The sequence below is a fragment of the Diachasmimorpha longicaudata genome, chromosome 5 (genome assembly GCF_034640455.1).
Source record: "Diachasmimorpha longicaudata isolate KC_UGA_2023 chromosome 5, iyDiaLong2, whole genome shotgun sequence".
Taxonomy (NCBI): Eukaryota; Metazoa; Arthropoda; class Insecta; order Hymenoptera; family Braconidae; genus Diachasmimorpha; species Diachasmimorpha longicaudata.
The window spans coordinates 7,808,392-7,834,658 of record NC_087229.1 but is presented as its reverse complement, the minus strand read 5'-3'; the positions used below and the strand labels follow the sequence as shown (position 1 = coordinate 7,834,658).

General features: G+C 39.3%; 1 protein-coding gene across 7 annotated transcripts in view; it reads right to left on the bottom strand.

The window, feature by feature from the left end:
* The window catches only part of LOC135162882 (uncharacterized), an 80,440-nt gene that overhangs the window by 43,093 nt on the left and 11,080 nt on the right, over positions 1-26,267 (bottom strand). For 6 of the 7 annotated variants that reach the window (XM_064121800.1, XM_064121801.1, XM_064121802.1 and 3 more), the window contains one exon: positions 16,454-16,513. The gene's annotated coding sequence lies outside the window, so the exon portion shown is untranslated. Of the gene's footprint in view, positions 1-16,453; positions 16,514-23,965; positions 24,181-26,267 lie in introns of those variants that run through there. The other variant, XM_064121804.1, reaches the window with a different exon arrangement.

Below are 26,267 nucleotides of genomic sequence, written 5' to 3'. Positions count from 1 at the left end.
CATGATGCTCACTTGAATATCGTCTGATTGCTTTGATATGCAGAGTAGACAAGCGGAATATATCCTGGGAATAACACCTCTTGCTATGCAGAGAACCTTTTGATGATCATTTCAATGCTCATTTACCACTGAGAAAAACGCCTATGAAGTTGTTTGATATGTATTTGAAGCTGAGCTCACTGATGGAATGGTGATGGTGGTGATGGATGATCCAGTCGTGATGAAGTAGTCAGCCAATTCAATGAAGTTTATGCAGTATTTTGAGTTCGTCTCGGTGGCAAAATAACTGTCATGAAAGATGAATATTTTATCACTGAATTTCTGGATCTTCGTGTTCAGGAAGACGAATCATTGTGAGTGAAGTAGAAGGTAGACTGAAGTGTATGCAACTTATTCCTCGTCTTGAGATGCTAAGTAAACAAGTCAAATGCACCATCCCATGCACAACTTCAAGCTCCGACGTTCAATAATTTAAACTAATGCGTTGCAAATAATGCCTCGGTTATTTTACTCCCTTGTCGTTCAGACAATTTTCAAATCAAATGCTTCACCGAATTTTCTACTGAAAAATCCACCCCATATTTCACATTCCACAACCGAAAGCCCTTGGGCTATGGCCGTCTCAGAAGATTAAAGTCTTGCAACCAAAAATCGAGAAAATGAATGACTGAAGAAAAACCCAAATATTTCATCCTACGTTCTCGTTGTTAAAAATTACAAACTCCTTCATTCACAATTTCCAGATTCATTCTCTAATATTCCCGGTTTTAGTCTCCTCATGTTCCGAATGGCGGTTTAGCGGGACTGTCCGCCCACAGAACTCGGGCTCAATCAAATGAAGATTGATAGACCTACATTAGCAAGTAATAAACCGCCCCCCAGAAAGAAAGAAATCTTATTTCTCAATGAACTTCTAGAAAGAAAATCACAGACAAACTTCGTCCCTGCAACCTTCCATGACCCTCGACAAACGACAAACATGGAAGTTTTCAGAATCAAACAGACATGATTCATCCCAAATCCCTTCAGACTTTGAATGAAGTACCCTTCCGTTAAAGTCAGAACATCCTCTAGAAGAGATCCCTTGCTCCTGAAGTAGTTTATGGTATCCCATTAAATAAAATGGCGTGGGATGAATCTATACCACTCCATTAATCACTGACCAAAAAGGAGAAAAGACTCCCGAAATTTATGCCAATTGATACATCGTAAACGCATCGAATATCACGAGCAGTCGTTGCGAGAGGGATTACCACCCAGTGAAATGCGAACTTGTGGAGGTGGAAGGTTGGATAAAAGAGGGGGTTGGATTGATGTTCCGGGTCAGGGATATCAGGGGAGTGATGAGGGGGAGAGGAGGTGGTTTAATCAGTCGTACTTCCAATGCGCCCAGCAAACGGTACATTGCAATGTTGTTTGCCCAGACACGTTTCAACCGAGTTTACCGATGGTGTTGGTGTTACTCCAGCATCTTGATTTCTTGCTGAGCATCCAAGATAGGAGAAGCAAAGAGTGGGAGGTGAATTCAGTGGGGAGTAAATTTTGCACAAATGATCCGAATGATATAAAGGGTCATGAGGAGGACAAAGGATTGCAGGCAGTGCCAGAGGGCGTACGTGATGCTCGTCGTAAATTGCCATTAAAGTTCGGCGTCGCTCGACCGCGGACCACGTTATCTATCGGGCCGTTTCCATCCGTAACACGCTCTGCGGCAGCAGTTGCATTCCCAACTCGTTTTACTACCCTTCCACCATTGCATTCCCATTCGCAACGAAACGGGGGAAAATTCACTCCCGCACGCCTACATCGGCTAGTCTCCATACCAATACCACTCTGACTAGTCTTTTCAGGAGTATTTCGCATTACCAATGTAATCATACATTTATCCTATTTCGAATTAACTATTTTGGATATTCAATTTCCCAGGGAGATTGCAAATCGGGTGACAATTATACCGGCGCTATCCGCTACTGTTCGCTTGGCTAATTTATTTGAGTGAAATGACGCTGAAAAGTTCGAATAGTATCAAGAGAATAGGAAATTTGCAAAAAGGCAAAAGCCTTCATTTATGTATTATAAATGACGAGGAGCGAGAAAGATTTATGCCTGGGAGCAACACCTGCCTTCATCCTGTGAAGACTGCCTGTGTACTGGCATCAAGGGCGAATATCATCGTGAAGGGCAGTAAGCTGTTACATCAAAAGGAATGAAGTTCCCTGTCATGAGGCTTCCACTAAATTAATTCTTAACTAGACAGGGCGTCCGCTCATTTATCATGTCATATATTTGCAAGAACCTTTCCCGTCCTCATTCAAGTTTTAAATACATTAAAACATATATACGTTTATAAATATAGTTTAAAAATTCAAACGAGAAAATGCGAAACACAGTAAAAGTTGACATCGTGCGATTAACAATAATAATTCTGCAACAATAGCAGTGACAGCTATTTTCCCAAGTGCAACCGATATTTTCTGCATTGCTGATCAAAATTGATTTACTACCACTCTATTTTTGAAAATTGGGGTTACCACTTTATCTCCGAATTACAAGGATCCCCAAGTGGATACGATCGTATTAAGAATACATCACCACGGGAAAATATGGATCACACGCCACCCCTGTCTCTGCCGTTTTTCCTCGCCAGCAGTCCCGAGGACGAAGCAGTGGAGAAGCTAGAACAACTTGAAGCTTCAAAATTGCTTCCGACACCGACTAAAATACTCCAGCACAGCTAAATGGAGAACGACTCTTGATACACTCTCTAGTCGATACGAGAGGGACTTGAGGATGAAAAATCGGAGGAAAAAAACTGAGGATGGGCTGGCTTTCATTACGCTGAACATTCCAAGAGATCCTGTCTCGTTTTCCTCGTTTTTTTCCCCTCTGGAGGGCCTCATGGTGGCACTCCTCAAGAAGAATCACGAGAGGAAGGAAGTTATGATAATGGGGAGCGTTGAGGAATAGCAAAAATACGGAATATGCCAATGGGGTCTGATGCTTTTCCAATAACGATACAAAACATTGTTCACATTTTGCTTTGCTATTCTCATTTTTCGGGTTTCTCCCCTTTCGTGTTTGAAAATATGAAAAGAGGAAGGGAATGGAAACATTTGTGCACTTTTCCACTGTCAACTGACTCCTCACTTCGATTTATTTCGCCGCAAAATTCATTCTGACGTACGACAAATTACGTTTTCCCTTTCTCATGCCGAGCATAAACCAGGAAAACTCCGTTTATTCCGCTGTGATTCGTCTTTTTCGTGGGAGCATTGAATTTTCCCTCTTCTCTTTTCACTGGTGTACAGATGTTCTTGCTCTATTTTTTTTTTTGCAGATGATTTTTATTTTATTTTCACTCTCTCATTCGCCTCCTGTGTATCCAGTGAATGTGTTGGAAAAGCACTCACGCTCCTTCGGTTGTAGTGGAGAATCTGGATCCAGCGGTCCGAGTAATTCCTTGGGAATCAATGTCTACCCGGTCGGAAGAAATCGGGACCTTTTTCGTACATTTTACCGCATAAAGTGTTAGGGATATGGGGAGCGGTGTCTGGATCAAATCACATCAGTCTGGTCAATATTGCTGGATGAAAAGGCAGGGGATTTTCGGATATTCTTGCTGCTTTTGGATGACAATAAAGTTGGAGATTTTCCGGGGATTCTTCATTAAAGGTAAAATTCAATTCGTGTGATCCATCACTTTCTTGGTATTATAAGGAGCAAGATATTGAGTGATCTTTTCATCCCCGAGGTATTGAATCATTTTTGTTGAGGATCACCCGGAGAGAAGGCCGGACATTTCTGTGAGGGAATAGTGAGGAATGCTGCAGATTTTACTCAATTCAAAGGGCCGACAATTTACTCTTCTCCAACGAAAAAAATTCTTCGACCGAAAATTGAAGCGATACGGATTAGTCATCAATAAATATGAAAAATACCGAAAAACTAAATATCGAAAAGAGTGGGGTCGTTTGCCGAAAGCACCCTCAACTGCGAAGGAATTCCATTTTGACGAAAAAAACCGAAAAAATTCAATCCCAAATCCTCCCACGAATATCACATCCATAATATCAGAATAAACCCACCGGAAAATGGTTGAAATAGCGTATAAAGTGCTCAAATGATAAAGAAAAACAAAAATTCCAATTTCTCAGATGCTTCATCTCCCCGACTGTGCTATACACCAATGTAACCCTCCACACACATATCCATAAATTTCGTTTTTATGGACTTTTGTCGCCGCCAACTCTGAACCGGCGGGAAACGAGGTTTTCCTCAGGGCAATTTGAAACGAGTTTACGAAGCGGAGGCACTACCTCTTCTGCACTCCTTCGAGAAAAAGAAATAAGCCAACACGCGAAAGAGAAAATCGAGAATGCAAAGAGAATGGTGCAGAGGAGCCTGGAGAAGAGGAATGGTAAGGATACAGGGATGAGATGTTGGCAGATAGGATGGTGATTTCAAAATGAGCCGATTTATCGTGGCTTTGAGGCGAAATCTTCTCTCTCAACTGGGTTATGCAGTCACGAAGGAGTTCGTGAGCCGGGGGGAAGGATTTAGAAGGAAAAATGAAAAACTCTGTTACAATTGGCTTTCTGCATTTACTCGTTCTTTATGGATTCCTCCACGTTAGTTCATGCAGATTAAAAAAAATCCTCGTACCTCCGTAATTAGTTTTCTTGCGTAATCTAGAGCCTTTGCCTCATCATCCTCCTCATTCCTAAAAGAATCGCCCCCTTCATGCGCAGAAAATTTGTTGTCTGACTATCGTCCGGATATGTTGCAATGACTATTCGAAAAATTTGTGAAAAGTCGTTGGCAGATAAACTTTTTCTACGTGGGATGGCGCTTTATTAATTTATGTACATAGTCGAGATAGGATGTATGTTATTTAAATGATTTGACTTGGTAATTGGAGTCACGCTACCGCTTCTGCATAAAGGAATAAATAAAATGAGTGAATCTCATGAGGACAAATCACTCGGGACGAGAGTTGTGCGGGACGAGTATTTCCGCCGGCTGCTATGCACGAAACCCATCAGATGTTCGTGACTTAGAGATGAAGACTTCACGATAAAGTGAGAAATATTAGGCAAAAAATTGTTTTTTCGCGTGAGATAGGAGAGAGAAATAAATAACACTGAAGGTCTCCGGATGATGACTATTCATGAGGTTCTTGGGAGCGATTCCGTTAAGAAAAACAAATAAATAAAAAATCAATTACGTAATTGAGATTAACAAATAAGAAGATAGCTCGAAATATCTCCGGAAACATTGAACGTGATTATACTCGAATGATCCACTGAGCTCCATTAGCAAATCTAATTGTGAATTTCCTATGAAATTAGAAAACTTAAATCTGTCTCAAGATTATATATCCTGCATTAACTGTAATTTACGGCAGTTTATCACTCTGCAATTTCTGCCTCTGAAACTATCGCTCTAAAACTACAGCAAATTTACAAAATATGGTAACGAAGTGGTCCTTGCTGCTAAATACATGGTGAAAGAGCGACGTGTGGAACGTCTGAGACAATTTAGAGAACACGTCTGCTTCAGCAGCCCTTCTCCACCGCCAATTTATAATATTCAAATAAATTCTGCCACGTGAAGTAAATTGAAATTGTTTAGAATTAAACTATAGTGCTTTCACTGCACTATTTCGCCTCCCCATCATTATAAAGAAATCAACTAGCCTTACGTCTCAACGTTGAAGAAGAGTTTATAACTTGAACTTGGGATAATAATTTCTACTCACTTTTCATCCAGTTGACTATTCAGAATATAATTCCGAAAGGAATAGAATGAACCGCGGAATAATGCATGTAATGTCCATTCTGTCGACGTGATATCCAAGTTATGCGCTACCGAGATGGAAATCCAATGTCTGTCACACCAGGAATTTTATGAATACATATACATTTGTCAGAATGGACGTGAAATACATGAATATATTCCACCCATCGTATCCAACAATGACAGTATACAATGCCAATCGTAAAAAAACCTGAACTGATCCTTCATCAAGTTCCGACGAATAGTCGTTTTATTGGCAACGAAGATCATATCTTCAAAAAGCAAAAAGTTGTGGAAAAATTTATTTCTCAATAAAGATCAATTACCCTCAGGACTTGGACACGACAATCTCAAAATGCAAAGAGTTTGGCTTCCAGTCGGTGGTAAATATGACTCCGATGTCGAAGGATCGTATGATCCGGGAATGAAAGGAGAGAACGCAGGGTACAAAATGACGCGGTAGATCAGAGTCACGGCTTGTAATGATTCCGGGGGCAGGAGAACAAAGAGGAATGGATGGATAGCTGTGTATAGAGCGGTGTCGTATACTTTTTCGTGACGATCCCTCAGGCAACGCGGAGGATGAGATAGCATTTTTCGTTACCCCTTGAGTGGAGGAGGAGTGTGAGGATGAAGATCTAGGATATAAAAAAGGGGAAGCCATTTTTCGCCAACGATGGTCTATTTTCGGCAAGGGTGAATAGAGTGGACATATCTGAGGAACTAGAGTGATAAATTTGCACTTGTCGAGGGTAATAACTGCATATTCTCCGGGTACCTCAAAATTGAGAGCCTTTGAATAACATTTTTTTTGCTTTCTCACGGAGATGATCATCTGTGTACCAGCAGACAAGTGGATAAAATTCGATTGACTGCAAAAAGAACTGACAAGTGTCTAGACTAGGAATTAAGATGAAGAAATTATGGGGAAGAAAAATATGAAGAGACGAGACAAGACAAATATGTAACAATACCACGTAGTATAATGCCTATCAATGTCAGAGGAAGATCGAAAATCTTACGATGCTCATAACGTACGAAGTAATCTAAATAAATTGAGAATGGAATTTTCATCGCCAACGGGAAACTTTACGAGAAAACATAAACTCTTCATCTTAGTTTATGTTTCGGTGTAAAATTTCCCACTTCACTCAGGTAAATATGCATCTGGAGTGAAGTAGCATGAATACTCTAGAACTGACACGTAATCCCAACATCTTAACGAAGGGTGTGAAGGTTCCCAATATATTAATCCTCGATTGATCGCAGCTCTACATCGAACGCCGTTGTCAGTGAGACCTTCTGTCACACGAAAAAATATCGGAATTTTTAGTGTATAATTTACAATTTCTCTTAGTTACACAGACATAGTGGATATGTCGGCGCGACATCCATTGTCCAACCACTCAAGGGTTAATTGAATATCCTCCTGAAATGTTTGCTGTCGTAAAAATAATGCTACCCTCCATACATCACGTCCCTTTCATTCTCCCTCGCGTCCCCGATGAAAATTCTTCATTCATATCACCGCTATATTTTAACCCAAAGAACTTTAGAAGAAAATGGCCGTAACCCGTCGGCCAGTGAGCACTGAGCAGCCGAGTTGGAGTTTTAAGGAGGCAGAAGTTTGTCCGGACTCACCAGGACGCGCGTCGAAACACACAGCCCAAGGTGAGTATTTTTTTTTGGAAGGGGAGATCCTTTTTTTGCCAGCGAAGATGCTACCACGGGGGTGGAACTTTCCCACCAATTTTCAAATGTAACTTTCTTTTTCAGGTGCTATACCTACCCCCGTTTCTCGGAAGTTTATCATCGTTATGACTCTGGATTTTATGATAAAGTTTGCGTCTCATCTTCCTAAACTGTAGCGGAATTTCCGAGATTTTTTTTTCTCGTCGATTTTATGGTGATGAGAGAACTTGAGTATTCTAAATGACGTATTGGGTAGTAAAGTTCTATAGAGTGACACTACCACCGGCATTTTTCGCACTTCTTTTCGCGGGAGATGTGCACATTGAGGGAAAAATCAACTGCATAATTTTCCTACCACAGCAAACTCAAAGAGTCAACAACAACAAAAACGGAACTAGTAATTGTTCATGAAAATTACCTGTCCCTGTAAATCATATAATTATTGACCAGTGCAATTCATCAGACTTCGCAAAATACATTTCAACCCCAAAGTATTTCATAATTGAATAACATCCGGTACATCATAAATCAAAACAATCAAATTAAACACCCGACGGTTCTCCTAATTAATCGAACGAGTGTAACAAATGTAATGGCTATGACGACAGAAAGCAATCCCACTCCATAATTCTCTCGAAGCTTCGTCAACAATGAGCAATACAACTCCAGAGATTCTATTTCCAATTTAATTATTTGACTTCTGTTGTCTCTCGTTGTACCACGCACTTTCATCTGAATCTCAGAGAAACATTTCACTCCAATGTAACTCCCCGGCAACTAATATTTCCTCTCGTATTCTCTCGGCGTCTGATCGACGGCGGTCATATGATTTTGAAACTATCACAGCCCCTCCCCCTGCCACCCCTTCAAGGAATGATGATGTTAACGCCGGGGGGAGAGACAAAGATGGTAGTTGAATGGTGGAGGATGTTCAGGATGGCTCTAGCTTCTATAATATTAATTCCGTACCGTAGCGCACACTACAGCCGCAATTACATTCCCAGTTCTACGAGAACTCGCGGTAAGGATGGTAAAAGGAGGATCGAGGATGCCGACGAGAGAAAAGTGGGAGCTATGGTCCTTGAGCGACTTCTCAAATTCCTTCACTACTGCATTCTCAAAATTAATTGCGATTTTGTGAAAGGGAAAAGAAGAGAAATGAAAAAAATTCTGTGATCGAAGAATATTTCCACTTGTGTTATATTAATTATATTATATTAATTATATTATATCAATTATATTAAATTAAATGACATTCAATTCAACTGAATTTAAACTGTCACAATTTTTTAAATTTTCCTTCTGAACAAAACGACACTTTCTTCAAAATTAGGAACAAACTTTGTCATTGAGTTTCAAGCAGCGATAATGAATATTATATCAGTGTGAGATTCTGCAGTGAACAGTATCTAGTTCTACTCTTTGCGGAATAAGTTTTTTTTTTCGTAATCCGACGAGTTACATTCAGATATTGCAATTCTCAAGATGGTGAGTGCACTGGGATCACTGGATCACCTTTCCTCCATCATCCTCTGGGGAATTGAAATAGAAGTTTCGAGAATCTCTTGACCCAGTTTGTATTCTACATGATATAATGATGATGGTTTGGGATGAAGGGAAAGGGCTCGGGGGGGCTATGGAAAAGAATTTGCATGTGGGGATAAATCTTGAATTCTTGAGATTATAAGGTTTTTTGTGAGCCGAATGGGTTGAGAGAGTGCAATGAAGAGGTAATTAATCATGGCGATTAATCACGTTGGAAGTGGAGAGACTGGGGGGCGGGGAGTTGAGAGCTTTGGCGCTCGTGAGCGAGAAAATAAATGGAGTGATAATTGATTTGTGTCGCAAATCGCCTTTCTACGAGATGGAGACGATTAGGTGGGGTATCGTGGATGACTTTGTAAAACTTTTGACATTTAACTCGGCGAGACGTGGGAGGAATTTTTTTAGAAAAAATACCGGAGCCAACCAATGGATCTAAACGTCAAATTAGAAGGAAATACATTTTAGGAAATTTGACAGTGAAGTGATACCCCCACCACCACCAGCTAAAACTTTGTATAAAAATACCCGAACTCAATTCTTTTTTTTATCCATTATAAAATTCATGAAATGAATTTATGAAATAGAAACTATCACATCGGAATAAATTGCTCCGGGCCAGAGTAAATTTGTCGATAAGATCCATCTCAATTACGAAAGATGTTATTATATTATTCAAACATAACCTCCCGATGGATCAGTTAGGTCCCTCATCAAAAAAAAAAGATCACATATTCCTGATTGAAGTACCTCTATCCTCCCCTTCACCGGGAATATATTGTCAAGCATTACCATTCCCACCGCCTGCAGACATTGGCCCACGGCACCTTCACTAGTCGCAAGTGAAAAGAGGAAAATTTATGGATAAATTTGCCGATTATTTCAACTTCCCAACTTGATTGTAATTTTTTTATTACACGACGCGCAGTGAGGAATCCCATTTTCAAATCAGACTTGCGTCAATATTCTCTCCCTCATTCCAACCCCTGTCGGGGTATCCGTCTGCTTGAAACGCGAAATTATGGAGACAGGAAATGTGAACTATTTAACGCAGAAGGTGATTCGAATTATTTCCACATTAAATTAGTTATCCAGTGAATATATTCTGGACAAGGGAACGCACGTTTTCCAGTGTATTATTTGTACTTCTCTATCCCTATCACCTCCCAAATCTCTCTGCCAGCTAAACAGCAGAATAAATCAAACAACGACGACGAGATATTTTAAAAAGCAGACCATGTACGCCTGATCCATCTCAAGACGTATACAACAGGCTTTTTCCTGTGTACGTCGAGGTGCAGTTTCGCATGGACGATAAAAACTTTCGGCAAAAGTTTGCCGACGACATTCATTCGCCCCCACTGTCCTATCCTCCTTCTCAATGCTGGCTATGTCTCACCAGACGAGACAGAGTGAATCCACCCACTGTCGTGTTGGTGAGACTAGAAACTTTAGTTCAACTTGAATTTCTAGGTTTCCTCCCAGTCCGCAAATGCTTTTGCCTGGTGACGAATACGGCTAGCAGGGCCCTTGACACGACACAATGAAATGGGGGAGGGGAAACGGTTGGTGTGGGCCTTTGAATCCTCACACAAGAGGAATGTTCACCGTTTCATCATCAGAATCAGCCGTGAGAAAGTTTAACGGTTGTGAGTTGTGAGTATGAAGTCCTCAAGTCAACTTTATTTGGATAATTCGTTGAATTATTGTGTTAGACACTGAGAATTTCAAATGTACTAGTTAATGGCAATTTTTCATCGAGAAGTTTCCGAAGAAAAGGAAATTTACTTAATTTTATGATGAACATTGAAACAGTCGTAGAAAGTTCATGATAATCGAATTGCCGATAACAGAGATATGGGAACTTGCCTGGGTATCATGCATTTGACAAAATTACCGAAACTTCAAATAAACGTTCTAGATACTGATGGAGGAACATTTAGTCCTCCCTCAATGTCCTGGGATAATTAATGAGATGTCACGACCGTACCATAAAATTTCGGGATGACGCAAATTTTGCTGGAGAATTTCCCTCAAATGGCCAATAAAAATCGGACAGCACAATGACATTATGAATTTTAAAGATGTGCAAGAAGTTGTGACAAGAACAATTCCCTCCAAAATTACTGGCTAACCATCATCTCTTATTCAAAGCTCTTTTTAACCCCATGTTATCCCATATTTTGCAGTTATTTTCCGACAAAACTGTGATAAGGCTTATGGCATGGAATATTAGGGTCAGTCCCAATATATAAACCGAGGTGAGCAATGCAGTTGGCGGGATAAAATGGAATTGCTTGCGCGTGGAGAGCCTGTGCGAAGGGGAATTGTCAATTTTTGATGAAGCCTCGTTGAAAGCTTATTGTTATCAATGATTGATCGCTCAATCCCAAACCCATTCATGAAATTTTAACAGTATTTCGGGTGCAAGTCAGGTGCGTCCTCGACTATCCATGGATAAATTCATCGACTTTTCCATTAACTCCAAAAATTGATGATGAAGTGGGGCATTCGTGATGTGGACGGTGCCTTTGCAGAGGTTTCACTCGAATTATTAATCTGATCACTCGGAGAAGTTCACGCCAGCGAATGGCTCGGATGCTTGATCCTGCTGTCCATTTACTTCAACCAGTGTTGAACTGGCTGATAACAAATATTGATTATTCATTTTTGCGAAGTAAGAGCAGTTATTCAAAGCCTCTGTGCTCTGAACATGCTTCACATCTATTGAAGAGTATGTTGAGCTAAATCAATCAGGTCCTAGTGCAGTAGTTAACCTAAGTTAATATTAGCACCCCAAAGAGGTAGATTTCGTACAGACGATAGATAGTAGAAATTTCGCGATTATGGCTTGACCAATGATCCTGTATCCGCCTCCTATTTCACCCGGAAGGGGATAATTCAACGGAATTATGAAGAACACAGTATCTGAAATCAATTTTAATCAAATGGAATTTGGAAAAGGGAATCCCAGGTACCAGAATATCCATAGAAATCCAGCGTCTTAAAGATCCTGGGGGATCGTGATGATCGAAGAAAGCTATAAGGGGGGAAATGAAAGAATGATGCAAGTACGTTAGATAGAGATAACTTCCCACTGATTGCTTCTGACCTATGAAACTCAAAGGACTTCCAGATGAGCGGATCATCTCTTTGAGGTGCACACTAATCTCAAGAAGTATCAAATCGATAGACCTTTCCGTCATCGTTAGAGAGGAAATGGAATATCGCCCTCTCACCGTTACCTGTGTTGAGTTGCACACCCAAAAGATCCCAGGTAATTCACCGTCTCACTCTCTCTTCACTCTATGACATGGGTTTTGTACATGCACTCAACTGTGTACACTCTGACTCTACAGACCCTCGTCCGTGGCTTTATGTTTGCACGACGTTTTGGCAAGCACTCAAATGCATGAGCGAATTTCTCGGTACACAATCAACACAACATCCTCATCACATTTTTTTATACGCCATATTCTATTGCTTTATGCTGAAATAACCACATTGTTCGAGTTTTCAGAGTATGAGTTTGTTCATCTGGACCTTGGTGGTAAGTTGGATGGCAAATATTGGCCCTGAAGGTTAATAATTAATTCCATGATGTTTTAAATTACGATGAGGAACTATTGCGCGAGGAGTAATTGATAAAATATTCGGAGAACTGCCGGAAGTCTGGGGGAAATGTGTTAAACGATGAAGCGGATACAAAGGTCTGAATTCCAACGGGACGTCCCCACGAAAATTTGTCTCTCAATGTAGAAGGGACCATCGAAACTTTAAAGCCCCACAAGTAAGATTACTACCCATTACTCCACTCGGGCAAGTGTAGTAGTCGCAGGAGGGACTTGAAATATAAGTGGAGTACATCAGGGTACAGTGCGACAAGTATAAAAAGTGTACGTTAAGGTCAAACGAAGGATGAAAATGGGAGTGGGGATGAAGGAGACTAAGTAATGCCGTTGGTGGCATAGAGGAGCCGAGAGGTTTAAGCCCAAAATCCTCGTAACCAGCAAGAGAGAATGAGAAAAGGGAGGATTTTAGCAATGCCTTAAGCTACTACCCCTTTTTTTTTCACTTTGATTCACCCTCTCTGTCAAACTTTCAGCCTTCGAATTTAAATGTTGCCTAGAAACTTCAAGGGAAACTCTCAGACTCGACGAATTACAGCAGTTAAAAGCTTTTGGATTCACCAGGAATTTGGGGAATTCCGAATATTCGGTACAATTTCTGTAATGGAGAAATCAACTTTTGGGATAAATGTTTTTACAGATTAATTCAATTCGGATAGAATTTTTTCACTCCCTTTTCTACAGAATTAATCAGTATTTATATAAATATATTTTTGTTTCCTGTGCAATTTATCGTAATTAAAAAAATTGCCGGTTGACCACTTTCAGTGCTTCAAGATTTTCCACGTTTTTCTGATAATTTCTATCCAACTCCTCTTGTGCATGAATAATTCATGCATTTTTAATTACACATCATTAAATGAAATTCAGTTAATTCCACCAATTGCCTCCGGAATAAATATGTGTAAATGAAACGTCACTTGGGAGTTTATCCGGCGAATTAAAGGAATTCACGAAGCGTACTTTTCAAGTGTCGACAAATCAACATCATTATATGGAATATATCCTCGGGGGAAGGCCCGGGAGAAGATGAGGAGAGAGAGGAGAACGAGTCAAGAGAGTAGAAGGCTTATCCCCAGTGGGTATGGAAGTCAGAAACACGGGCAACAGCGTCTCCGTGTCTCGTTGTATTTCCACCGGGTAAGGAGAGGGAAGTAGGGAGAATAGCTTCGTCGAGTGTTCCAATTTCAAGGATTTATTCGTGAATGTATATGGGAGAATACGAGTGGAACGTGCCAAGCCTGCGACCCGAGAATACTGAGGTAAATAGTTTTGCAAGGATTGTCATGGTACTCGGGAAATTTGCTTTTCACCAGTGAATTTTGGCTTTGTTCGAAGGTGAAATGGCTCTTGGCTGATGATTGGCAGATTAATTGTTATCGTTATGTAAAATTTACGTCTGAAATAAATCGGAAAACGTCAGCAACTTGTTGATGAAAATTCACGATTAATTGATAGAACTTGAGAGAAGACTAGTCAATTTTATTGGATACAAATCTCTTTCATTTATCATCAAACTCATATAATATCTATGTCTACATATAATAGATATAGCATATGCAGTTTATCTATTCGCAAAGAGAGTTGATTTTTTTCAATTGAAAAAAAAAATTCAGCCCATCATAAAATTTATTCCAACCATCCCTGAATGATTATTCAAATAAAATCAATAAAACTGAGAAGCGATAAGATTTCACTATTCTGACATACTGATAATTACAATCATCGTCCGAAAAAGGAAAATTACAACCGCTGAAGTCCACTCGTCTCAAGAAGGTAAAAAAAAACCGAAACAAGTGCCGAGGAATTATTAACAAAAATGTCATGTTTACGGTTCTTTGAGGATGTAAGTGGGTTAAATTTACCGGAGGAGCATAAAGGACCATGTGTAGTACAATGCCCCACGGTAGAACACACCCTCACTTCTGGCTCTCTAGGTTATACTTCACAGAAAGGCGTGTCGCGTTTGCTTTTAGCGTCGAAACTAGGCCTTTTCATACTCGCCAGGGTACACGGCCCCTAGTTTTTTTTACCATCATTTTTTTTTCTATTTTTGTTGTGCCACTCTACAGAGCTCTCATCTTTTGTTCTATTCAAACACGCAGTTTCAGCAAAAAGTGGCAATTATTTGACCATTCCGACTGGAATATATTTTTTTTTAAGAAATTAATCAGCATTTAGTCATTTTTCATTATGTATTAATGAGAGTGAACGAGTACTGCGTACAAATACTGTTGTAACGAACCTACGATAGATCTTTATGAATTTGAGAATTTTTTAAATAAAAAAAAGTCCAACAACAATTGAAGTGCACCAGAAAATTTCTGGTCTCCAGAATTTTTCTCCTGTGCAAAAAATGTTGTTTAGCTAAACGTCGTTCAAGCTGTTGCATAATTGATAACGTATATTTAATGCTGTTAATTCACCAGCGCCCTTCGACACCAATTATCACTCGTAGTTATCACCAACCTAATTCTTCTATCACAGCGCAAGTATCTAATAGATCGAATCGTTAATATTTAGAGCGGATCGTACAATTAACCGGCGCTCACCCAAATTAATTTCACGTAAATTAACTACATTTCAGAAGCACAAGAGGGTGAGAGAGAGCGAACTAGTGGTGCAGCACCAGACGAGGGTGAAAATTTAACGTGAAAGGTAACACACAGTGGACGAAAGTTTACAGGGATAAAACAACTTCCAGGAGCAGACCCGCGTAAAGGTCCAGGTACCACCCCAAAGCCCTATACCGATAGTAGGCATTTTCACCGTGGCGCATCGCCTCCAGGGGTTCAACCAATTTATGACCACCCCTCATTTCCTCCTCACTCCACTCCCTCATCCACTTTTTTCCCACCGCTGTTTTCTCTCTCAAGTTTTTAGTTTTTTGTTTTTGCTAATTTTTTTCTCACTATACTTCAACTTGAATTTCCAACAAAGTTGAGCGAGAAAAAAAAAACGTGAAAAGAGGAGAATGACCGGCAGGGATCATTATTTTCTAAAACTCTTTCCCCCGGAAATTCCTTCCACATCCCTTGCAATTTCCGGGGGTGAAAACTGCAGCGGCCGCTGCATGAAGCTTGGTCACCAACGCCTTCAATCTTTCGGTTGTCGCTCTCTCTCTCTCATTTTTAATAAAAGTAGTATCTGTCAGCACGAGGCGCACTTAATCGCACAGGGCGGGGCACGCGTAGAGAATGAAACTTTTTGAAAGGCAGGAATCATTAATTTTTCCCCCGAATTTTCCTGACTTTTTCGAAATTTAACAGAATATTTAAGCTGAACAATCAAGTCTTCAGATAATTTTTAGAGCTGTCGAATATATAGAGAATGATTGGAATATTTCGTTCTTCACTGAGGTTATCTGATTCATTTGGTAATTGCAATTGATATACTCATACACATAAAAAACGATAAGTGTAAATCAACTCTTATTTACTACGCCCCACCCAGGCTTTTGGGTCATTTCAGTCATTCCCTTTTCCGGAAATGAAATACAACGCATTTTGAGAATTAATTTACACCCAAAAAAGATAAATCATTCTTAAGTGGGGATAACATATCCGCTTTCAAGGATGATTTACACTGAAAGAAATGATACATCAATCCTACATTTGAGTTATGCTATTTTCGTGGGAGGATAGCCTCGACGAGAGATAGAATACGCAACGTCAACAATAGAATATGCAAAATAGAATATCATAGTTCTCTGTGATCCGCACAATCTGTATAATTATCATTCGCTTAAGACGTTTTCGCACATAAAGAAAGATTTGGTGAAAAATTTGACTTACCAAATCTGCAATGGAGGATTGTCCTTCCAGCGGCTCTCACAGGAACGGAAACCAAGGTATCTGAAACATTCAATAAATTTTCATACTCATCATCAAACAAAATACCGAATTATCACGTAATTTTTTGCAAACATATAAAACATTACACAAATTCCCAACTTCATGAAAAAGTTTTATGAATCTAGTGAGTTATTTCTGTACCAAGTTTCAAATTTCACAGAAAGTGATCAAATTATTCAATTTTCTTCTATTATTTCCTTATCCAGATAGCACATGAAATAAATAATTTGTTGAGTTAAAATTGAGCATTATTCCGTCTAAATAGCTTCATTCCCTTCAACACCAACACAATTATTATAATTTTGGCACAATTTCCAGGGGAAACTCTCAACCCTGTATGTATGAAATGGAAACGGAAATGATATCACATGCCCTTTGTGAAATAAAAATGAAAACTACGGGGGTGTTTGAGCTCTAAATTCGACGGAGGTTGCAAAAACCAGTTTTTTTTTGTCACGTCCAGCAGACAAATGATAAAAGACTCCATTTTCTCGTATGCAGGATGAACAAAGAATTGCGTTTCAAGGGGAACTCGTGCCCTCTCCATGTGGTGAGAATAGTCGAGTTACAGAAGTATCGTATGAGGCAAAGTGTTAGTGAGGATCATGTGATAGGGAACAATGACGAGGGCGTGCGGGTGGATCAGAGTAATGTCGTTAATCTCACGGAGTCATGACTATTTGATACATTCGATGAAATGGATCAGGACGTACAATGGTCTTTCATGGAATAATTCGGAATTTCATTGTATTCAGCAGATGCTGAATATATGGGGTATATTTATATGTTAATGAATCGATGAGGTTCCAATTCAAGAGTCCTCTGCGTTGAATAATTAATTGAAGAGAAAATACGACATTGTTATGGGGAGAGTATTAAATTGAAATTCAATAAATATATTTTATGAATTTACGAATAAACCCATTTCTTTGTGCCACAGGAAATTAATCATGTCTAAATAAATGATTTATACATGAATAATTTATAAAGCTCCATTTTGCAAGCGAGAAATTATCGCATTGATGGAATTTTAATTCAATTAAAATTCCATTCCGATAATTTCAACCGAAAAAAAAGAGATTTCATGTAAAATTAAAACAGACATGCAATAATTTCAGTCCAAAAAAAATCCTCACGATTCTAATGAACGATTCCACTCGGCTCGACCACCTCTCAACTCAAAATTTATTCAAAAACTATACATATTGAAACTCCGAAACCCTCCAAAAGCAATTCCATCACGAGATCCCCCAGAAATAACAGATAGCTCCATGGAAGTTGAAGATTACCGGCGACGCAAAGTTTCCCCCCGGGATGTCTATCCCAACGTGTCACTCCCACGCATCCCCTTCGACATTGTGCCAAAACATGTGAATTTATGTAGTTCAATCGCGTAGTACATAGACTGGAGTTGATGTAGACCGGCAATTAGAGATAGGACGTCAATGCGCTGTGGGTTACGGATCTTGTAACGGCAATTTGACGTCAAAGGAACCAACGATAGGGGGAGAGATACGTGAGTACACACCCCCCCCATCCCCATCCGTGGTTCCCAACGAGAGAGTGGAAGGAGCCCGATGTAGGGGGGGAATGAGAGTCGGGTCGGCTGTATATTACAGGGAACACAAGGTAGCCGCCAAATGGCTCTGGCGTGAAATAATAATTTTGCCTTTCACCTACCCCTCAGTCGACCTTCAAAGTCTTGAGTCACATTATCGTTCATTTTTCGTTTTTTTTCCCCCCACCGTGTCGTTCTAAATGAAAAAAGTTTCGATGGAAATACAGCTCCAGTGATATAACACAATGAAACATGTCATTTTTTTAGTGAGGGATATTTTGTTATAATTTTTTATTTTGGACATTACGATTTTTTGATGGCATTCCTATCCTCTATCAACTTCTTAATTAATTCGTTGAGAAAATCCCGAATTTATAATCTCCATCTGTTCCTCTAACGAATGTTTTGCTTGACTTTCCAACAAACTCGTAATGAATTCATAAACACGGACGAAACAAGTGCTTTAAATTATCCCGAAAATTAGTCTCCAACATTCGAATCAGCTTTACTCACTAGTTTGTACCATCTAATGCAGTCTCCCTCGTGACTAAACTCCCAACGCACTATCCCCGAGGACATAAACCCAACGAGTCTTTCTCATTTCCAACTATCGATATACTCGACTTTCCTCTTACGTTTCACGGTAGTACATATTGATGCTAACAACAACAATTTTCATTAATTCACGGGGAAATATCGGGACTTGTAGCTTGGGAGAGTTGGCAATGCCCTCGGCTTTCATCTACGCCTCGTTGAACTCAGATTATGCTAATGTGAGATTACGTCGCATTTTAGCTCTTGAGGGGCCTCGATCGGGAGAAAAAGTTTTACGGATTTAACACGATTGCTACTCCCGCTGAGTCCCATCGAGATAGTTTTTAACTCTTTGGCGTTTATGCAATTAACCCAATTTTGTCATTTCAGATTTTCAGCACGAAAGGCATAAAATTATTTTTTACTCTGGAAACAGTAATCGAGGACTCTACTTGTCACACTCCAAATATACTGCTGAAGGTTGTAAGAACTGTTAATCGGAAAAAAAATTCGCTCGATGAAGATTCGAACCAAAAAATCCATATTTGTCACGCAATCAAATAATTTCAAAATAAATCAAATCCTCTTCCCCCCTATGACCTCCTTCATTACCACCCATAATTTTATTCTCGAATTATCGTTTACCATTTAAATATTCCGAATTAAATGAACGAAATGAAGAGATAACAAGAATTTTTTTGTCCCCTGCAAAAAGTGATAAATTCACCACAAAAAGTATAAATCCGTCCTTTGTATCCCTTTAATTTCTTCATTTGTACCAAAGAGTCGTTTCTCCACCGATGCATACAATGCACGAGTTAAAATGAATAAAGAGAGTGGGCTGAAATTAAATTTCAGTGAACGCGCTCAGTCTCGAGTCCGACGGTAGCCGGACGCGAACAATGCCAATTTGCATGAGGAATTTGCTTGAAAAATATGCGACGCCTGGCGTTTGGCGACGGTTAAAAGCTACAGACTTCTCTGGCCTTCTCTCCCCGCCCATCCGCATCCCATTTTTCTTTGTCATTGCAGGTTATACATACGACAATTGGAATAAATAGGGAATAACAGGATGAAACAGGGGAGATTGAAAGACGAAGTTAAGTGGCTACCTCATCAAAACATCGGGCTTCTTCCTGTCGTTGAATTATCGGAAAACCAATGACATCTCATACAGAATAAAAATTGGTTTGAGCAAGTGAGCTAAGATCTAAATGGTCGTAAGCCGGCTTTGCCACTGAATTAATTCTGAAGATTATTCAGGGAGTACAAGTCAAATGTTTACATTTTTCCAGCGGAGACCGATAATTTTTCATGTTATACATTTTCCAGATACGAATCTCACAAAGATATCCCACGGTTACAGAACTTCTCAGCTTTTTCACCCCCACACACCCTCTTCTCCTACCCCACCCTCAGAACACTAATTTTCCTTATCGAAGTTTCCCAAACTACTTCCCCACGTTTGCACAAAAGTTTATAACGGGAATTAAACATCTTCCTTTCACCGAAATTCCATTCCATTTCCCCTCGTTCCATTGAATAAATAAATACTGCAAGTGCTTTTCACCTGGATTACCCACCCAATGGACCAAAAAAAAAAAACACACTCTCGAGTGAATCCCTATTTTCGTAATCCAACAGCACGATGGCTGTTGAGCATAAAAGCTAATTAGCGTAAATTCAAGTGTAACATCTCTTTTTTTTTTTCACACGAGTTGTCATTGAGCAATTTCGGGGAAATTGAAATTTCTCGAAATTGTTCTATGCATTCAGTCACCACTTTTCATGAGGGAGAAGGGGTGACTACCTCTGCTCATCTTTTTTTCCCCGTATTCACACTTTTATTTTTTTTATTCACTGCTGAGGGATAAATGGAGGAGAGTACGGTCGAGAAAAAAAAATTGGCACACGTATGATGCCTGTTAATACGGACAAAGCACACAGACATGGAGCAATGGAAATACCACGCGGGTTTAAAGGTATAGACGAAGGTGTAGAAAAACGTATAATAGCGAGGGAGAGAAAGAGAGAAAGAGAGAAATTCCGTATTATCTGACACTGCGGTCACTTGATGCGCTTTCCTGCCTGATCGGATGGTGATAACACCATTAGAGGCTTCCGGTGTTTCTATTTTCTCGTATTTAAATTACAGGGGAATTTACTTGATGGTTAACAGAGGGATTGATTCTTGTCACGATTGATTGATGAAGTTTTTAAAGGACGAAGCGAGGGGTAATTGGGTCGCAGCGCGTTTGTCTGACCGTTCAGCGGATTTTCACTGAAATATTTACCATTTTTCTTTGTGAAATGTTGAATTGATAATGAAATAAATATTGGACACTATGGAACTGGACATCTTTCATTACGTAAATAACTCTCATCAAAGGGGTTTTCAATTAATCCAATAAACGTCAGTATTCCTGATTAAATTATTGATTTATCAATCGATTAGTTTATTCATTATTATTTCAGTAATTTGTAATTTGAATATGTGCATTGACAATTTCGAAACTTAACCGTCTCCATGATTCTTGTATACGGTACTGGGGTATTTTAACACACCAGTTGCTGAAAGTGATAGACCTTTTAAATTTCTTTTTCAATTATTGATTGACAGAAAAATCTCGAATTGTGCAATTGAAGTAGTTAATTCTGTCCCCAAATCGACCTGGTCACCCTACATCGCATATATCCTTCAAAATCACATTAGTGTTAACTATAAATTTCCTTATTTATCTGAAAACCATCTGATTTCCGCATGAGATATCTCGAGATTTTTTGTAAGAAAAATGTGGTTCACCAGATTTCCCCTAAAACCCAGTGATACGTTGTGTAATCCTGATAAAGAAGGTTCTAGACAAAATAATCCCACCCAAATCGATGCTGACATCATATGATCCAGGCCATAAAGGCCATGATCAATATAATCTCGCGTAATATGATTCTGCGACAGCAGCTCGACTAAAAATAAACCACTTCCAGTTCATCCCATGCGATGTGGCTGAGCTTGATACAGCAAATTACATATTAATTTAGTTGCAAATATGCACGGAAGGAAATTTTCACGATATCACAATTCCGCAGTTACAAAAAACCAAAATTTTCCCCTCGAGTCGTCAATATTCCATCGCACTCAGCCCACAAATCCCTAAAAAATGATAAATTCCCGTTAAAAGCCGTAACATGAATCCTCCAGTTTCCCTTGTCGTAAGTTTATCCTAAACGAGCATAAGTATTACCACGCCAAAACCAGAAGGATGCAAATTGCTCTGTCAGTGAAACTCGAGACCATGGTAAAACGTCCGTGGGTTGAAACCACCAACAGCCAGTGAACACAACACAGAGGAGTAGTGCGTTTACCTTTTCAATGAGAGGTGTGGGGGAGTTGAAAATGGTTGAGAGGCCACTTTTACGGTGAGAGAAAGAGAGAGATAGTGGAAGAGATGAGGATAGTTGAGAATGGCTGGGGCACTTTGCCCTCTGGTTCACGGCGAAAAACTTTTTCCAGGTGCAACTGGACGTGGAATGGCTTCAGGAGGATAGAAAAGGGGGCCAAATGAATATGAAGGAGGCCAGCAGACTCCTTTTTGAAGTGCTATGCTCATGCAAGCCAAAGCAATATTCGGAGGTATTGCCTGCCATCGATACCCGACGAATAAACATCAATCAATAGTTTTTTATTTACTGTTTTAGTCTTTAGGATGAACAATTTACGGGGTCATTTACATGGAGTAATAAAAGTTTGAATTTCCCGGGGGACTATTACTCTCATAAATAGCTCATACTTGAGAGTGATCAGTATGTAGGGAGAAATGCATGATTTGCATTTAAATTTATTTTTTTTTAATAATGTGTATCCTCTTCAAGGATATTATTATTTAGAACTTAATTGCCTTTTAGGATTTAACGTGAACCACAGGATATATTCAACTATTTTCCATCCTACAATTGGTTAATTAAATTTCAAAAATTGCATATTACTGACATGTAGATATCATTGCAAGTAAATTTTAGGCGGAATTCATTTTTTACTGTGAAGGGGGTTCTCATAAAATTGCGAATGCGTACGAATTTATTACCATTCCCGGAAAATTTTTTATGACGAGAAATTAACTGTTGGAAACATTTTCCTACTGTTTCAAAATGAAAATTTCCAGAATATGCTCGTAATTTTCTGCAATTACATTTTTTTATGTAGCAACTTTTTGTATGAAGCGAACGCCACGAAGTCTGAATTTCATCCACCTTTTGTGGATATATTTCACAACACACGTTTGAATAAAATGCAACTTTGTCTGAATTCTCGACGAAAAGGTGCCTGCATTCTAATTCAACTTTGTAGTTTCGACAAATTTTCATTTTATTCACAGCTTGTTTAATGTCTGAAGGACCTCTACAAGAGACACCTGAAATTCAAGCATTCCTACTTGCTACGAAAAAGGAATTCACGTCAATACAAGAAATTATTTCCTCTATATGATTTTTCGTCATTTCCTGCCGTTTAAAATATTCTCAGAAATGACATAACATTATTCTCAATAAACAAACCTTCCCAATTAATAAAAATAACACATCCCTATGAATAGACTGGCACGTGCGACTCTAAAAATCTGCAAGTTTGCGAAACAGTCCATCATAAAGTGAAAACGTGCAAACTCCGTTTACCGAATGCCCCACGGAAAAAAAAAATCAAGTAAAAATTGGGAGCGCGTTGTTGTCGGTGCTGAGCGACGAATTTTACGATCTCAGTAGCACTTTTTATTGCATTCATTCTCCAGTCTTCCAAAGCACCCGAGGATAAAACGTAGATCGCTCTCCTAAGACGCATCAAATCCACGTTCCCCCCACTTTTTTTCTCCCTAATCCTCCCCTTGAAGGCCTTTTTTCACATTTAATTCTATCCGATGTCAAGTGCATGGGCATTGAAATGAAAAAAAAAAGAAGATTGATCGATGTAAATTAAGGAAATCAATTTTCCTAATGGACAGGCAATTATCGGAAGGATATGCACTTGGTTATGTCGAAGTCACGTGGTCATCCGTAATTGAAAAATTTCGATTTCGCGGTAGATTTCCATCGACCGCAAGTCTTCATCAACGACGTTCCAATAAATCGATTGACTAATGAAAAAAATATGCAAAAGCACTTCATTCTTGGATGATTATTAAAATGAAATAAACATCGCGAAGACCGTCAGATAATTAAACCCCAAGAAATGCACAATAAAACAATGATAAAATCCCCAAATCCCTATTCACTAAACCCCCTCACATCCTCTATTAATTACCCTCCAACACCCCCTAAACCGCATAATTAACCCGACTCCATCCCCACATGATAAACAATAGTCTTCTTACCTGGCCACAGCAATTCTACTACCCTCACACTTCCCCGCACGTGCAAATATCGTAAAAAAAAAATTATTCAATTCCCTGTCGCACGGTTCAATCAAAAATTTCCGTTCCAAGTCAGCTCCCGGTATTGCCTGTCACAACCAAAAACGTGAATGAAACTTGCAATGGGGCTTGATTATTCACCCTCACCGTTGGAGGGTGCGCGACCGACTGAGACTCGGTGGGACTCGCGCTCGAGGGTGTAGCCACGACTGGCTGCGCAACGCGGCATCCCCCACGATTCCCCAATTCTCCCATAACCTGAAAAACATTGGACCCAATGCTGAGATTATTTTATTGTTCCCAGGGGCTGGTATCCACCCCCCGTTATCCAAAGCAGCGCGAGAAAATGCGAGAATTGTGGAGTGAATCGACGAGAAATTTTTTAAATAGCCGAGTGAAATGATTTCATGCGTGAATATCGCCAAGGGGATAATGCAGAGGACTAAACTTTTCCTGTCTTTCGTGTGTATTTATACGTGTGTATACAGAGTATGAGGATAAATTGTACGAGCGGGAAAAGGACAGCGACATCTGTGAAACGACCGGCGAAGCGATAGATATAGTCGGGTATAAGGGCATATATAGTATGCGAGAAAGGGTAAAAGGGTAAGGGTTGTGTGTTGGTTGGTCCCACGTGTGTGTGAGCCATTGATGATTGCAGTGTTCAGGGTAAGATTGGTACTAATATAAAACAAGGAGTGCATTTTGCGAGAAACGAGGGAGACAAATCGGAATTGATTCGGCAGTAGTGGTACGGCAGTTCAGTCAGACATGAGGTCTCTATTTTTTTTAATGAGGAAATTTACAAGAAAATAATTGGCGACTATTGTGGAGGAGGAAATTGTACACAAAAAAGTGTAGTTGTACATTTTGCAAATGGCCTATTTAAATGGAATTATTTTTATGTAAAGGTCGATACCAGCTTCATAAGCTTTTATTTTTCCCTAAACGAATGTCAAATTGACCTTATGACGAATAGTTAATTTCATATGAATGAATATTTATTTTTATGGTGATTAAAGTATTTTTTTCTGCAGCTGGCAGTGAAAGAATTCTCCAGGAAAATGTTGCTTCATTTTATTTTTTAAATTCAATCACAATTGTGATGATGATTGCAAGGTTCGAATTGGAATCCATTTCAATATAAAATGAAAGACGATATCGACATTTTCAAATAGAAAAATCCAGGGAAAAGAAAATAATACATGGACGGAAAAGACTGCAATGTGAGTAGCGCTGTACACGTGAATAACAAATGATTGGGAGCAAGGGGATGAAGAAGGGAGTTACGTAGAGTTTTCGAATGGGAGAAAAAATAAATAACATGTATGATACAGAAAGATGCTAGGGCTTTGAAAAAAATATCACTTGTATTGGCTCTTTATTGGCAATGGCGCCCGATTTATGATTTTCCCACGGTGTTTTTTATTTTGCTTTTCAGCTCGCTTTCGCCTCGTGGGCTCCCTTGTATTTTATTTTTTATCGATATGTAGTCTTGTTCGATTTTTATATTTTTCTGATAATTTTTCAAATGGTTTTAGCGAGAGTCCGGGCTGATAAATACAATATTATTTGAGTAAAATATTTTTTACTCGCCAGAGAGGAAGAATTTATTAAAGTTGATTGAAAAATATATGGAATTCTTGCAACAGTTCAGTGTGTCAAATTTAATTGCGTAATTGTTAGTGTAAATTGAAAATTTCTTTCTCTCTCCCTCTCTCTCGGATTTCTACTCTACCACTGGCTAAAAGTCCCTGAAATTTCACTGGCTTCTTACAATAAATTTTCAAAACTCTTCTGGAAAGTTTTACTGCAAAATTTTTCACCAGTATATAAGACTTATTTCTGAGAAAACTTCATTTTATCTGAGTATGCTTCTGAAATAAACTCATACCTCCACAAATTCAATCATCATAAACGAGAACTTCTCATAAAGTCGAAACGAACCAATGGAAATGAAATCAAAAGCATAAAAACAGCGGAGAATAATATGAAACCCGAGGACATTCGCTTGTCGCTGGAAGCAAATCGCCGTACGAACTATGGAAACTACCCACTGTCACTGAACACAGATTTCTCCCTATGCGGAATGATGGCAGAGATAAAGGGAGAAAAAAAAAGTTGAGGACAGTCGATCTGGAGTGCTAAGAGAGATAGGGCGATGAGGGGTTGCGCCGCTGAAAGGAACTGAAAACGAGAGATGGGGAGTAAGGAGTGCTGGGAAAATAAAAAAATTGAGGAAGAAATGAAAGCCCTCTTCCAT